The sequence below is a fragment of the Protopterus annectens genome, chromosome 12.part0, assembly GCF_019279795.1.
Source record: "Protopterus annectens isolate FY-2018-M chromosome 12.part0, PAN1.0, whole genome shotgun sequence".
Taxonomy (NCBI): Eukaryota; Metazoa; Chordata; order Ceratodontiformes; family Protopteridae; genus Protopterus; species Protopterus annectens.
This window is the reverse complement of record NC_056746.1, coordinates 1,139,714,464-1,139,730,344: the sequence shown is the minus strand read 5'-3', so window position 1 is coordinate 1,139,730,344 and position 15,881 is coordinate 1,139,714,464. Positions and strand designations below refer to the sequence as shown.

Genomic DNA, 15,881 nt, shown 5'->3' with positions numbered 1-15,881 from the left:
ACATCAGCCACTATAAACCTTTTGTTCATCTTAAACAATCCTTATCAAACCAACCACAAGTAGCAGAGATGACAATAAGAAAGGGAATCTATAACTACATGGAACAAACTGCCTTCTAAAAACAGTATTAACAACTTAAAAAAAGTCACTGTCACTACTTTGTTATAAACAGTTAAGTTATAAACAGCTATCATAGACAACTAAACAGTCCCATCCAACTACAATCGATCTTTGACTTTTTTTTTTACAGCCCGATTCAATTGCTAACTTTAATTTCATTCGGCACATAACTGTAAACAGTTGTATACAGCTGCTCATTTCCTGTTAAACCACCTACTAGCCTCTACAACCACATTCTACTACTCTAACACTCTTAAAAAAGTCACAGAACTACTGTGGGTTCCTTATATACTGCATGAATCATTGTTTTTTCCCTTAGTTTATATAACTAAATAAAAAGTATATTTATGTATGTATATGTGTATATATATATATATATATATATATATATATATATATATATATATATATATATAGGTCTACTTGAGTTGGACGAAAGACCAGAAGATCGAAATCCAGAATGCCGAGTCGAAAACAATGAAACCGCAGAACATGAAAAGCGTGAAATTCAAAATCCCAATGTTTCGGGAGTTTGAATTAGCGCTTTTTGTGTTCTGCTGTAGGTAAGTGTGTGTGTGTTAGTGTATTTGTTGGGGAAATGCTGTGTGTAATTGTGTGTTGTGACTGTGGTGTGTGCGTGTGTGAAGGACTGTACTGTGTGGGTGTGTGTTTGCCTTCTGTGTCTGCTGGTGCGATCGCGGAGTTAGAATATTAAAGCAGGTGGGGCGCAGCCCATGTGAGGGTTGCAGGGGGGCTTGCCTTCCTGCCTATCATTAGTGTAGGGTGTTTTGTTTAGTAGTGTGGGGCAGTTGTGTGTGTGTTTTTGTGCGTTATGTGTATTTTGTAAACTTACGTGTTTTTTGGTGTTCTGGGGTTTCGTTGTTTTCGTCTCGGTGTTCTGCGTTTCGTTCTTCTGGTCTTTCGTTGTTACAAAGTAGACCCATATAGATATATATATATATATATATATATATATATATATATATATATATATATATATATATATATATATAAACATAATTTGTTAACTTGGGGTAGAGCACTAATTCCAATGCATTTCAGTCTCTGCCCAGAATGTGGACACATCAAATTGAAACATAAAAAAATAATAATAAAATAAAAACTCACTCTAAAAACAAAGGAATATACAACAGAAAAAAAATTTCAAGAAGGTAGTCAACAGAAACCAACATATAAAATATTTACTCTACATCAGTTAGAGTATCGACATGCTAAGAGAAAAAAAATTATAGGCAAAATGTGTCTGAGATTAGGAAGCCTAGGTTACGCCACCTGAAGCAGGGCATTTACAAGCAGCTTGCGCTGTGAGATGTTTTTTTTAATTTGTGCCTGAAAGGAGTAGTTAAAAGGGGTAATTACAATTTGATAGAAGATCCCTCCAAAGCGTAGGTCCAATAGTAGAAAGAGTGGTGAAAGCTGATATCTGGTATTAGGTACTTGCAAGGGAGGCCCTGAGTGGCTATGAGATCTAAGGTAATATGACAAAGGCTCTCTAAGTAAGCCACAGGAAAGAGAAGGGCAAGGAGTAGACTGGCTCACTGCTGAAATGGCAGCCAGTTAGCTTTTGCTAGTATAAGACAATGGTGTTCATACTTTGGGGAAAGGATAATGAAGTGGTAAATGAAGTTGAAGACTGCTTGGATGGTAACAGAGTTTCTTTTGGAGGCAGATCCTACAAGACAAAGGCAGTACTCAAGTTGGGACAGAAGAACCCCTTTACCAATAACATTTCTTGTTGGGTGGGGCAGGAGAGAGGAGATTTTGTTTCCCCAAAAGAGTAGGGAGTTTCTCTTTTTTCAGGTGTTTTCAAGATCATGGTAAAAGATAAGTGAGGGATCAAGCAGACTTCTAGGTATATGAAGGTGTTAACCTGCTCAATGGCATTGTTAAGGTGGTCAAGAATAAGTGGCGAGATGGATCACTTTTTATACAGTATACAAATTACCTTAGCTATCTGTACCATATGCTAGAGAGGTAATGGCACAGTAATTAACTCACCCATGTCAGACTACAACTTACGCCTTTTCAAGTGACTGAAGCCTGTAGCAATATACTCTGTGGACTATAATAGTTAAATTCATACACTGGGATTCAGAAAGGCTCATCACAATGTGGAAGCCTTAGCTTGGCAGTCAACCTCATCAACATAAGCCTTTCCAGTCCAGAGACTGCTCTACCTCTGACGTCTTCCCCTTGCGGATGCAATCTCACATGAAGAGATGCACGATAATGCTGCAATCGGAGGGAAAGCCTAATGCTAATTAGTTATGTGCTCTTCTCTGGAAATGTCCAAGGCTTCTGATTTATTCAGCTAAATGATCAAGTAAAATATTATTCTAAATGAAAAAAGTGACTGCAATATGCCTGCAGTGCATACGGGTTCAGCGAATATGTAGGAGTGCGGGTTGTTAAGTATGTATATGGACATGTCTGTGCATATCTGTAGGCGCATGAATGTGTGTTAGTTTGGTTGATGGCTCTAGAAGGGATTATGTAGGGAATCAAGAGCCTGGATGCGCGGGTTAGTGTAACCTACTATGATGTGCCTACTCTGATGGGGTGGTTTGTTAATGAGTGAATGATGTGGGGGTGTGAGCGGTAATGTCTCGGAGTGTGCGTGTGGATGCATGGGTGTATGTGTGTGTGGTGTGTGTGTCTAAGTTTAGGACAATGCCTTTGCCAACACAATGCATGGGCCTTTTAGGAAGAATATTAACAGTCAGGTCTGTCCTCACTAGTGTGGGATTTAGAAACATGCTAATGAGCTGTTGATGAGGTTTTTAACACTGTGGCCACAGCAGTCTCTAAAATCCATTTTTTTTTAGCAATTGTGCTACTTGAGTAACCTGCTATGGGCAACTACCATGAGTGGGAAGCCTTTTTTCCGAATCCTACGGCTGGAGTCATAATTTCATTAGGTGTATTTCTGCATTTAGAGCGTCTTCTGTGGGGAGGCATGCGTGAATGGGCATGCCTTCGTTGAAGGTTGTGCGTTAGGGCTGGTAACTCGGCACGTAAAAATCCACTACCAAACATTAGCGGACCGGAGTTCCGCTGTGGCGACCCCCTGGCCGGGATAAGCCGAAAGACACAAGAACATTTATACACATACCTGTAGTTTTTTTCTTTTTTTTTTTGTCTATTGTAAAACTGGGATTTGTGCTGTAGCCAAATGTATTCAAATCTTTTCTCCTGAGGACTCTACTGAAAAAAAAGGGCAAAATGGGGTAACGCTACCACTTGAAAATGTAGGACAATGAAGTGCTCTGAGTATGCATATGGTGCTCCCAGAACAACTTCGACATAAAGCACTGCCTGGACACTGTAGCAGTCAAAGCAAGACAATTTGAGCAGAGCTAAGATTTGAACGTAGCAGAATTTGCACTCCACAGGAGAGACAGAGGTGGGGTTGAATGAAAGATGGAAGCTGTCTACATCAAAGAAAGTACAGTTTTGTACCTACCATAAATGTAGATGTTCGAGTGCTAATACAGCTGCAGTAATCACAGATGGGTTCTCTGCCGTCAGGCGGGTCCTCGGTCAGCCGAATTCCAAAGTCTAGGTCCGGCGTCGGTTGGTGTCGCTTTCTCTCTTGACGTCAGTGAGGCCAGAGTATATAAGACACAGCCGACGCCATGTTCTTCAGTCTTTCTTGCCCCAGATGTCAGGTGCCCCCAGAAGGAAGGCAATACATAAATTATATATATATATATATATATATACATACATACATACATACATACATACATACAAACAATGCAATATAATCCAAAATCAGTAGTTGCAAGCAAATAACCATAGAAGGATAACCCAGTCAGGTTGTATGAAGAGGGGGTTAGGCCCTATGCCTTTACCAAGTGGGGAAGGCGGGAGGGTAACTTGTACTGCAGCTGTATTAGCACTCGAACATCTACATTTATGGTAGGTACAAAACTGTACTATGTTCATCGTGCATACAGCTGCAGTAATCACAGATGGGTAGAATCCCAAAGCTACACACAGGGTGGTAGGTACTAGTTGGAACTGGGATGAGCCAGAATGCCCTGCAACACAGCAGTGGCAAAGCCTGCTCTAGTTTTGGAATATAAAGGCAGGTGGTAGCGTTTTGTGAAGGTATGTACAGAACTCCAAGTGGCGGCCTCCAAAATGTCTTTGGTAGGAACTCCTCTGAGGAAGGCTGTAGAGGTAGCTGTGGCCCTGGTGGAGTGGGATCTGATGCCTGTGGGAACAGATTTCCCATGATATGAATAACAGAACCGTATGCAGTGGCCTATCCACTTAGAAATTGTCTGCTTGGTCACTGGCTTCCCTTGAGCCCCTACAGCATAGGACACAAAAGTTGTTCTGATTTCCTGAAGGACTTTGTTCTGTCCAAATAATAGCGTAGCTGTCTATGGATGTCTAAAGAATGTAGCAACCTTTCCCCTTGGTTTTGAGGATTGGGGTAAAAGGTGGGTAAGTGTATGGCTTGGTTTAAAGCTACCCTGTATACCACTTTAGGCATAAATGACGGGTTGGTACGAAGGGAAACCCTGTCCTGATGGAAGATGAGGAAGGGCTGCACCGCCATGAGGGCCTGTAGTTCCGAAACCCTACGAGCTGAAGTGATGGCCAGAAGGAAAGCTGTTTTCCAGGACAAATATTTCAAATCTGTTGATGCAGCTGGTTCAAAAGAAGGCAATGTTAATTTTTCTAGAATGTAATTAAGATCCCAGGCTGGTATTGGTTGTTTCCTTGGAGGTCTTATATTCTTAGCCCCTCTGAGGAACTGTCGTAAGAGTGGGTGAGAAAATAAAGGTGGATCCGAGTTGAATTCTGCAGAAATGGCTGAGGCATGGATTTTTATAGAAAAAAATGAAAGTCCACTGTTCAGTAGCTCTGCTAGATACTGTAATATCTGAGGCAAATTCAGCTTTTTAGGGTCCTGGCCTTTTTTCTCATTCCAAGAGCAGAACCATTTCCATTTTGCGGTGTAAGCCTTTCTAGTAGATGGTCTTCTGGCCTCCAAAATGACATCCTGCACCTCCTTGGAAAGTAGGGTCTGTTGTGGTGTTAAGGAATTTTCCATGCAGCAAGATTGAGTGTTTTCAGCTGACCGTGAAGCGTTTTGTAGCTGTGCTGAGTCAGCAGAAGAGGCATTAGAGGTAGGGACCAGGGAGGAGTATGTGTTAGACTCCTCAGGAGCGGATACCAGTGTTGCCTTGGCCAATCTGGAGCAGTCAGTATCATCTTCGGTCTGTCTGCTCTTGCTTTCAAGAGCACCTTGGGCAGAAGAGGCAGAGGTGGGAAAGCGTAAACTGTCCATGCTGTCCGACTGAATGAAAGGGCGTCCACTCTCCAGGCCTTTGGGTGAAAGGTCCTTGAACAAAACTTTTCCAATTGATGATTCCTGTGGGAGGCAAAAAGATCTATGTCTGGCCTCCCCCACTCCTGTATTATCTCTGTAAACACCTGAGGATGCAACTTCCATTCGTGTGGATCTGTCATATTTCTGCTTAGATTGTCTGCCAGCGTGTTTTCCAATCCTGGCAAGTACTGTGCTTGAAGTTCGATTTGCCATTCCAGAGCCAAGTTCCAAAGAGTCATGGCTAGTCTGCACAAGGGGTATGAATGTGTTCCGCCTTGTTTGTTTATGTACCACATTACTGTGGTGTTGTCTGTTCTTATCAGTAATTGTCCTGGATGCAGGAGGTCCTTGAAAGCTATAATTGCATTTATTACTGCTAGCATTTCTTTTTGATTGATGTGAAGGTGCTTTTCCTTTTGGGACCATTTGCCCTGAATGCACCTGTCTGTCATGTGTGCCCCCCAGGCGTAGTCTGAGGCGTCTGTTGTGATGACTTGGTTTGCTTGAGGCTTGCAGAAAGGGAGGCCTGTGTTTGTTTGACATGCTTGGGCCCACCATAGAAATTCCTTTTGCAAACATGGAATTATTGGTATTATTGTTTCCAAACTGTGACTGTGTTGAGACCATAGGTTTTTTAGGTACCATTGAAGTTTCCTCATATGCAGCTTTGCACATGGGATTAAAAGACTGCAAGATGCCATGAAGCCCAGAGCCTGCAGGATTTTCCTTGCAGTAAGCCTGGTACATTTTGCTAGTATTTTGAAGTACTGAGTTAGCTGCCCCTGTTTTTCTGGCGTTAGATAGGCCATCTGGGTGTTTGTGTCCAAGTTGGCACCCAGGAAAGTTATTTTCTGAGATGGTGTTAGCCTGGATTTCTTTTTGTTGATTGTATATCCCAGAGAATGCATTAACCGTGTTACATAAGCCAGATGTTCCAGAAGTATGTGCTTGCTGTCCGCTTGGATCAGGCAGTCATCCAGATAAGGGTAAATTTGTATCCCTTGAAGTCTGCAGTAGGCAATCACTGATGCCAGGCACTTTGTGAATACTCTGAGCGCAGTAGATAAGCCAAAGGGCAATGCAGAGAATTGATAGTGGATTGAACCTGCAAGAAATCTGAGGTATCTTCTGCAACTTTGTCTGATTGGGACATGCAGGTATGCCTCCTTGAGGTCCAATGTTACCAGCCAAAACTCCTTGCCCAGCATGGGAAGAAGCTGCTGTAATGTGAGCATCTTGAATTTTGGTACGAGTAAAAATGTGTTTAGGATGGATAAGTCCAAAATGGGTCTCCAGTCGGTTCCTTTCCTTGGTACCAGAAAAGTCTTGAATAAAAACCTTGACCTTGTTCGTGAGTAGGTACCTCTTGTATGGCTCTCATGCTTATGAGCTTTAAAATTTGTAGTTGTGCCTCTGCCCTTTGATTGTGTGGCAGGTTTGGCATGCCTCTCATTTTTGGAAGAGTGTGGAATAGAAATTTGTAGCCTCTGTTTATAACGTCCAGGATCCATTTGTCTGTTGTGACAATATGCCAATTTCTTGCAAATAATGCTAGCTTTCCTCCCAAAGGTGCTGCCAGCTGAGACCTGCTTGGCATGGAAATGAGGGAGTCATTGGGTTTGTTTTCTGTATTGTTGTGCACTGTCTTCGCCACCTCTTGGTGCTGGAGTTTGCCATTGTCGGCCTCTATATGATCCTTGTGATTGCCCTCTGCCCCTTGTGCGTCTGTATCTACCTCTTTGGGGCTTGTCAGTGGCTGGAAAGGACCAGTTTTTAGAAGGCCAATTTCTGCTAAAACGTGGTGGTTGGACCTGTAAAAAAGCTTTGACAGTTTGCATAGATTTGGCTTTTTCTTCCATTTTCCGTAATATCGCCTCAGCATTAGTACCAAACAGCACATCCTTTTGTAAAGGAGCATCTAGAAGTTTAGCTTTCACATGATCAGGCAAGCTTTGTTCCCTAAGCCAGGCATGTCTATGAATGACTGATCCTGTAGCAGCCGCTCTACTTGAGGCCTCTAGGGCATCATAGCCATATTGTAAGGTGTGTTTACCCACTTGCTCTGCACTATGCATCATATCCTGTAACTCCTTTAAATCTGGTTGTTCAGGTTGAGACATTTTATTCCTTACTTGTGATAACAGGAACTGTTGATATTTAAGCATATGAAACTGACAATTTAAGGCCCTCATGGCAAGGGTGGCAGAGGTATATACCTTTTTTCCCCACCTTTCTAAAGATCTTGACTCTCTTTCGGCAGGAAGTGGATTCTTGGCAGTAGAGGCCTTCAATCCCTTGGGGCCTTGAGAAATGGTCTCAGGGTCAGCATCATGGCTTTTGTAGAGAAATTGGTGAGAGTTAGGAACTCTGTAGTACCTATCAGGTTTGACTGGTGCAGGAGGCAGGGAATCCGGGTTAAGGCAAGCCTCCGAATAAACATCATCAAGTATGTCCAAAACAGGAGGTATCGCCAGAGGCCTGTGTTGAGGTAACAAAAGAAATTCCCTAAGTCTTTTCTTGGAATCAGAAAAGTCTTGGCCTTCCCAATGGAAGTGTTCCATTAAAGTGTGCAAGATTTCCCCAAAAGAAAAATCCTCAGGAGGAGATACAGAAGGAATGGACTGCTCTGCATCCGAATCTTCAAAAGGGGAGTAAGAGTGTTCCTCTACATCAGAATGTTCTGATAAAATGGAGCCCTGATCAGAAGAGGGAGAATCTTCCTCCACTCTGGGTCTCTTGTCTGGAGGGGGTTGAGAACCCCTGATAAGAGTAATCAAATCCTCAGCCATTTTCAGCATCTGTTTTTTAGGCATGGGGCCTGGAGAAGGGCCCTGTGCAACAGGCCTCTTGGGATGCCTGGCTGCTTTGGATTTAGTAAAGGCCTTAATAGAAAAAGAAGATGAGGGTCTAAAGACACCATGGGTGGAAGTGGACCTGTCCACATTAGGAGGCTCAACATTAGCAATGGCTTCGGTTGTAGTCTGGGAAAGGGCCGAGGTACCTGCGGTCTCGGGTACAGAGGACACCACCAAGGAAGTGTCGTCGGTAGTCAGGGACTGCAAAGGCGTTTCGCTGAGAACCAGATCACGTGTAGCCGGTTTTGGCGTTGTGTCGGTGGGGACCGCAGACCTCGCGTGTCGGTCCTTGTCCTTGCGTTTTTTGGACAAAACGGTAGTCGGAGTCTCCGACGACATTTTATAATCAAAGGCTTTTCCAAAAAAGTGTTGGGCGAACTCCGCCCGACGCTTAATAGTGCGTTTATTGCAAGTAGCGCAAAAGCGACAGCCCGAGACGTCGTGGTCTGGGCCTAAACAAGGTATACAGAGGGAATGGAAATCCTTATGCGGTATTTGCTTCCCACAAGAAATACAATTGTTAACTTTTTCTGACATCGGTCTGAGGCAAGAAAAGTTTCCCCAACGGGGTACTTAGCTTTAATGAAGACTTCGGTTTCCAATTTTTCGTAAATTCAGGAGCTGGCCGACCGGCACTTGCGAAATGCTTCTGCTTCGGGCACCGCGCGGCAAAAAAGACTGAAGAACATGGCGTCGGCTGTGTCTTATATACTCTGGCCTCACTGACGTCAAGAGAGAAAGCGACACCAACCGACGCCGGACCTAGACTTTGGAATTCGGCCGACCGAGGACCCGCCTGATGGCAGAGAACCCATCTGTGATTACTGCAGCTGTATGCACGATGAACATCTGGATCAAGCCAATAAAAGTGACAGATAAACAAGAAGGGAGGGAGATAGTAAGATAACCCTGGATATAGGAAAATGACACTAAATACTCTTTCTTGTCAAAGAAAAGGAAAGAAGGAAATGACTGAACAATTCAGAATGGCAGAAAAAAGGTAAAATTTATTTTTTTACAGCTTTTGTTTACTGGGAAAGTTTGAATGGGCACAAGTCACATTTTCAGCCCAGACCCAGGGAAAAATGCTCTATTTTACAGAATGAGTAGAAGGCAGTTATACAAGACTTATATAATAAACATACATACATACATGGACTAGTAATGATATGACAGTTAATCAAAAAAAAAAATAATAATAATTATTGTACATCCATCCATAACACCCCTTTCCCCATTTTTGCACATGGGGTCGGGGTGTTACTTTTTCAGTGACAATCATCTAGAGCAAAGGTTTACACCGCTGGGTGGCTAGCCCAGCAGCGGAATAAATATATATAATAGTATATGTGCATAAACAGAACAATAAATGAATACACAAGGAATTTTACTGCTATGACAGTTAAATGAAGAATACAGTAAAATATAAGCTAAAACCAAGTTTATAAGAGTCTAGTTACGTTCAAATGGAATGAGCTGAAAACAAATACAAAGTAGGAGACAATGAAGTATTTATAGGATGAACATGGTTACAAAATTATGAAGGTGTACTGAAGAGATCCAAATAAAAGGGAGACCGAGACAGTAGTGGAGAAAGGTAGATAATCAAATAGTTAAAGATTGCGAAGAAGTAGCTATACATAAAACAGTGGTGACAGTAATGGTTTGGAGATTATCCAGGACTAGATAGGGCATTAGCTGAGTTTTAAATGATTTTAGGAAATGTTCTTGTCATTCTGCTAGTGGGATGGAGTTCCAGAATTTAACAAGGTGATGGGAGAGCAGTGAGATCAATATGGTTGACAAGGGACTAGAATACGCCAGATGTTAGCTGCAACACTTGTACAGCAGTTACAGTCAGGAACACGGTAAAATCTGCTATCTCACCTTAACAAAGCATTTGATGGTCTGTGTCAAAATCTATCAAGGACAGGAAATCTTAGACCAAGCACCCATAAATGTGAATGACCACAGGATTTCACATACACAAGTTGATAACAATGTAGGAAGAAATGACTCTTCCTACAGTGTACTTCACTGTAAATGCAATATCTCAGTCAGTGAAAAATTCCAAACCTTAGACAAGTCAATTTTGGCAAAGTGTTTGCATGTGTGGCTGTGCATACATGTCAGTTTTGGCAAAGTGTTTCCATGTGTGTATGGTGTGTGTTTGGTATGTGTGTGTGTGTGTGTGTGTGCGTGCCTGCGACAGAAATACATTAAGAAGCAGTTGAAGGTGAAGAACTCTGGAGAAAATAAAAATTGCAAACAAAGATAACAAAACTTTTGTGAAAAGCAGATCAAAAACAAAGCCTTGCCTACTCTCACAATACAGCATTCAGGAAAAGTACAGTTTTGTACCTACCATAAATGTAGATGTTCGAGGATCCACATTGCTGCAGTCCTAACTATTGGGTAGTCCGCTGTCCAGTCGGCCCGAATACCAAAGTATATGGCTGACGTCGGTCAGGGCGCATTAGACTGACGTCAGTACGTCAGGGTACTAATGCGCATGACCGACGTCATATCCTCAGTCTTTTTTGCCGCATGGTCCGATGCAGAAGCAATTTTGCGAGTGCAGGTTGGCGTTCTGAAAGTTTCTGAAGCCAGAGTTTCAGACCGAATCAAAGTTGGCTAAGTACCCCGTTGGGGAATATTTTGGTTTTTTCTTGCCTCAGTATTTAACCGGATGTCAGAAAAAGTGAATAACTGTATTTCTTGTGGGAAACAGATACCTCATAGGGATTACCATACTTTGTGTATACCTTGTTTAGGGCCTGAGCACGACGTTGTTGGTTGCCGCTCTTGTGCTAGATTTAACAAACGCACTATTAAGAGAAGGTTAGACTGTGCCAGGTTAGTGTTTGGGAAGCGTTGTAATTATAAAATGCCGTCGGATGCTCCGGCGCCGGCTTCCGCTAAAAAACGCAAGGACAAAACAGCAAAGCCTAGAGTGGAAGAACCGACAGTCCCAGACGTCGGTTCTTTAGAGGGCTCAGTGGAGCCGGAGGTTTTGCCAGGTGTTTCTTTGGAGTCTCAGGGAGAGACTTTACTGTTACAGGATGTCTCCTCTCAGGAAGTAGGCCAGGCTGAGGGGGCTTCTCAGGTGGCTGTTCTTCCCTCTCTTCCTAAGGTGGTCAGAGCCTCCCCTTCTGTTTCCAAGGCTGCTTTGAGGGGCAGGCCGAGTTTTGCTTCAGTGGGGGTTTCTCCTAGTGCTTCAGGGTCTTTGCCTAAGAAACATATGCTTAAAATGGCAGAGGATTTGATTACTATGATAAGGGGTTCTATGCCCCCTCCTGATAAGAGGCCTAGGGTGGAACCTGAGTTTGAGAGTTTTGAGCATTGCTCGGAGGCTTCTGAGTCTTCGGCTGAAGACTTGCAGGAGTACCCTCCTTATTCTGATTCTGATGTGGATGATTCTACTCCTTCAGCTTCCCCTCCTGAGGATTTTTCATTTTCAGAGACTCTGCATTCCATGAGGGAGCATTTTAAATGGGAAGGTCAAGATTTCTCTGATTCCAGGAAAAGGCTTAGGGAATTCTTGTTTTTACCCCAGCATAGGCCTTTAGCTATACCTCCTGTTTTGAATGTGGTGGAAGATGTTTTTGCAGAGGCTTCCTGAATCCTGATTCTTTGCCTCCTGCCCCAGTTAAACCGGATAGGTATTATAGGGTGCCTGAAGCTCATAAGTATCTTTTAAGAGTCCTAGGGCAGACCCAGAAACTGTTTCTCAGGGGCCTAAAGGTGTGAAGGCCTCAGTTGTTAAAAATCCTGTCCCTCCTGATAAAGAGGCAAGGGCTTTGGATAGATGGGGAAAGAAAGTGTATACTTCTTCCACTTTAGCCATGAGGGCGTTGAATTGTCAGTTTCACATGTTAAAATATCAGAATTATCTTCTTTCACAGTTGAAATCTAAGGTGGATGCTCTGGCGGAAGGTATTGAGTGTAAAGAGTTGCAGGATTTAGTTCATGTGTCTGAACAGGTGGGTAAACATTCCTTGCAATGTGGTTTTGATGCTGTGCAGGCCTCTTCCAGGGTGGCTGCCACTGGTTCTGTTCTTCGTAGGCACGCCTGGTTGAGAGATCAGAATTTAGCTGAGCATGTTAAGACACGGATTTTGGATGCTCCCTTGCAGTCTGATGTGTTGTTTGGTTCGCCTGTAGAAGCAGTTTTGAAGAAAATGGAGGACAAGGCTAAGTCTATGCAAACTGTTAAAGATTTTTTGCAGGTGCAGCCTCCGAAGTTCAGTAGAAATTGGCCTGCTAAGGGATGGACTTATCCTGCTTATGATTCCCAGTCTAGGGGTAGGTCTAGACGTGGTAGGGCAGAGCTCAGGGTTCTTTTAGGCCTAGTACAGGAGTTCCCCTGCTCAGACTTCTGGTGAGGGCAGGGGTCAGTCCTTTCGTAAGCAGACCCAATGACCTGCCTTTTCAGCTGCCAGTTCATTCTCGCCTGGCAGCACCGTTGGGAGGAAGACTGTCTCTTTTCAAAGAAAATTGGGATTTAATTACCCAAGACAGATGGGTTCTGGATATCATTCACCACGGTTACAGGTTTTATTTCCATACCTTGCCTCCTTTCAAAGGCATGCCAGACATTCCTCCTCTACAAAGACAAGAGGCTCACAAGCAAATTTCTCAGTTACTCCAAATAGGGGCCATTCAGCCGGTTCCTGTGCCAGAAAGGGGCCTAGGATTTTATTCTCGCCTGTTCCTAGTACCAAGAAGGGGAACACGTGGAGACCAATTTTGGATTTATCTATCCTCAACACTTATCTGGACATTCCCAAGTTCAAAATGTTGACGTTACAACAGCTTTTACCTCTGCTGGGCAAAGATCACTGGATGGTAACTTTAGATCTCAAGGAAGCTTACCTTCATGTGCCTATAAGACTAAGTTGCAGAAAGTATCTGCTTTCGAGCTGGAAATTCTCATTATCAGTTCTCTGCATTGCCCTTTGGCTTATCTACTGCCCAGAGTATTCACAAAGGTTCTGGCTCCAGTGATAGCTTACTTCAGGCTAAAAGGAATTCAAATCTATCCTTACTTGGACGATTGCCTGATTCTGGCTCAAGAAAAGGAAGACCTTCTACAGCATTTGGAATATGTCATAGCAGTGCTAAGATGCCTAGGGTATTCTGTGAACGAAATAAAGTCCAGTCTAGTACCCTCTCAAGACATGTGCTTTCTGGGTGTGAGACTGAATACAGCAGCCCAGATGGCCTTTTAACCCCGGACAAACAAAAGAATCTTTCCAGTTATTTCCATCAACTATCTCTTCAGTCCGGGCTGACTGCAAGGACAGTCCTTCAAGCCTTAGGGTTCATGGCATCTTGTATTCTGGTGCTTCCCAATGCCAAACTGCATATGAGGAAGCTACAATGGTATCTCAAAATGTATGGACACAGCACTGCCAGGATTTGGACACTGTCATTCAAATAATACCTTGCATTCAAAAGGAATTTTTGTGGTGGGCTCAGGAATGTCACCTAAACAAGGGACTCTCTGTGACCCGGCCAGAGGCGAGTCAAATTCTAACGACAGATGCCTCAGACATTGCTTGGGGAGCTCATCTAAATGGAAAGTGGATACAAGACAAGTGGCCTGCCAGACTACAGCATCTACATATCAACATGAAGGAGATGTTAGCAGTCCAGTTTGCATTAATGGCTTTCAAGGAGTTACTTCTTCCAGGGCAGGTGTTGATTCTAACAGACAACACAACTGTCATGTGGTACATCAACAAACAAGTGGGAACACATTCTTACCCATTGTGCAGGCAAGCAATGATTTTATGGGTGACTGCGCTCAGCTTGCAACTAACTCTTCAGGCAAGGTTTCTGCCGGGAGCACAGAACTCCTTAGCAGATGTGTTAAGCAGACAAATCATGGATCCCCACGAGTGGAAACTGGATCTTCATGTATTTCAAAGTTGACAGTGTCCTGGGAACTCCAGACATAGATCTGTTCGCTTCTCCACTAAACCACCAGCTGCCAAAGTTTTGCACAAAGAGGTTTCATCACACAGCTTGGAAAGTGGATGCTCTTTCTTTCAGTTGGAAAAATCTTCATGTGTATGCGTTTCCACCTCTGCCTCTTCTTCCAAAGGTGCTTCTAAAGGTCAGACAAGACAAGCCAAGGATGATTTTAATAGCTCCAGATTGGCCTCGGCAGCACTGGTACCCATTACTGAGGAGTCTGGTAAAGAAGCCTCCATGGCCTTTACCCTTGATTCCACGTCTGTTGTCTCAGAAGGACGGTCGTCTGCTCAATGTCAAGCTTCATTCTCTTCATCTAACAGCCTGGCATATAATGTTTTGAAAGACAGCAGGTCTCAACTTCCTCAACAAGTTTTAAATGTGATTATGGAAGCCAGAAGACCTAGTACAAGGAAAGTGTACGCAGAAAAATGGAAGAGATTTCTATTTTGGACTGCAGCAAAGAATTTGGAGATTTCAGAGCCTAATTTGAGTGTGGCTCTTCAATATCTTACGGAGTTATTGGACAAAGGTTTGTCTTTCTCTTCCATTAAGATTCATGCTGCAGCAATTTCAGCTCACTATGATTGTGACCCACCATTGTTTTCACATCCTTTGTTCAAGCAATTTCTTAGAGGGGCAAAGAATATAAGACCCCCACGTAGAGCTCCTACTCCTGCTTGGGATCTCAATTTTGTGTTGGAGAAACTTACTCTACAACCTTTTGAGCCTGCAGCTACTGCTGAACTGAAATACTTGTCATGGAAGACTGCTTTTGTTGGCCATTACTTCTGCAAGAAGGGTTTCTGAGTTACAGGCCCTTATGGCGGTTGAGCCTTTTTTGATTTTTCATAAGGATAGGGTATCATTACGTACTAATCCTTCCTTTATGCCTAAAGTGGTTTCTAGTGTGGCTTTAAACCAAACTATTCATTTGCCTACGTTTTATGCAGATCCCCAAAATAAAGGGGAAAAGATTTTGCATACTTTAGATGTACACAGGCAATTGCGTTATTATTTGAGCAGGACTAAGGATTTTAGGCAGTCTCAACAGTTGTTTGTTTCTTTTGCTTTGAGTTCTCAGGGCAAGCCTGTGTCAAAACAAACTATTTCTAGATGGATTGGGTGTTGCATTACATTTTGTTATTCCCATCATGGCAAGGTGATTCCAGCTGGGATTAGGCCTCATTCCACTAGGGCTACTGCCACTTCAACAGCATTTCTGAGGGGGGTGGCAACTAAGGATATTTTGGAGGCAGCTACTTGGAGTTCAGTGCATACTTTCTCTAAGCATTATCACCTTCCTCTCTACTCTAAGTCTAGGGCTGGTTTTGCCACAGCTATTTTGCAGGGCATGTTGTCAGTTCCTGCTTCCTTATGATTTGCCAGCCTCCCTTACCTCTGCTTTGGGATTCTACCCAATAGTTAGGACTGCAGCAATGTGGAATGAAGAACATAGTACAGTTTTGTACCTACCATAAATGTAGATGTTCGAGGATCCACATTGATGCAGTCCAATTTACCCTCCCTCCTTCCCCTCTGTGTTTAGGGGTGGTTGT

The 15,881-nt window shown here is 43.2% G+C and overlaps 1 protein-coding gene across 1 annotated transcript in view; it reads right to left on the bottom strand.

The window, feature by feature from the left end:
* The window catches only part of LOC122817032 (rho GTPase-activating protein 39-like), a 1,890,542-nt gene that overhangs the window by 1,765,805 nt on the left and 108,856 nt on the right, over positions 1-15,881 (bottom strand). The gene's annotated exons all lie outside the window — the stretch shown is intronic.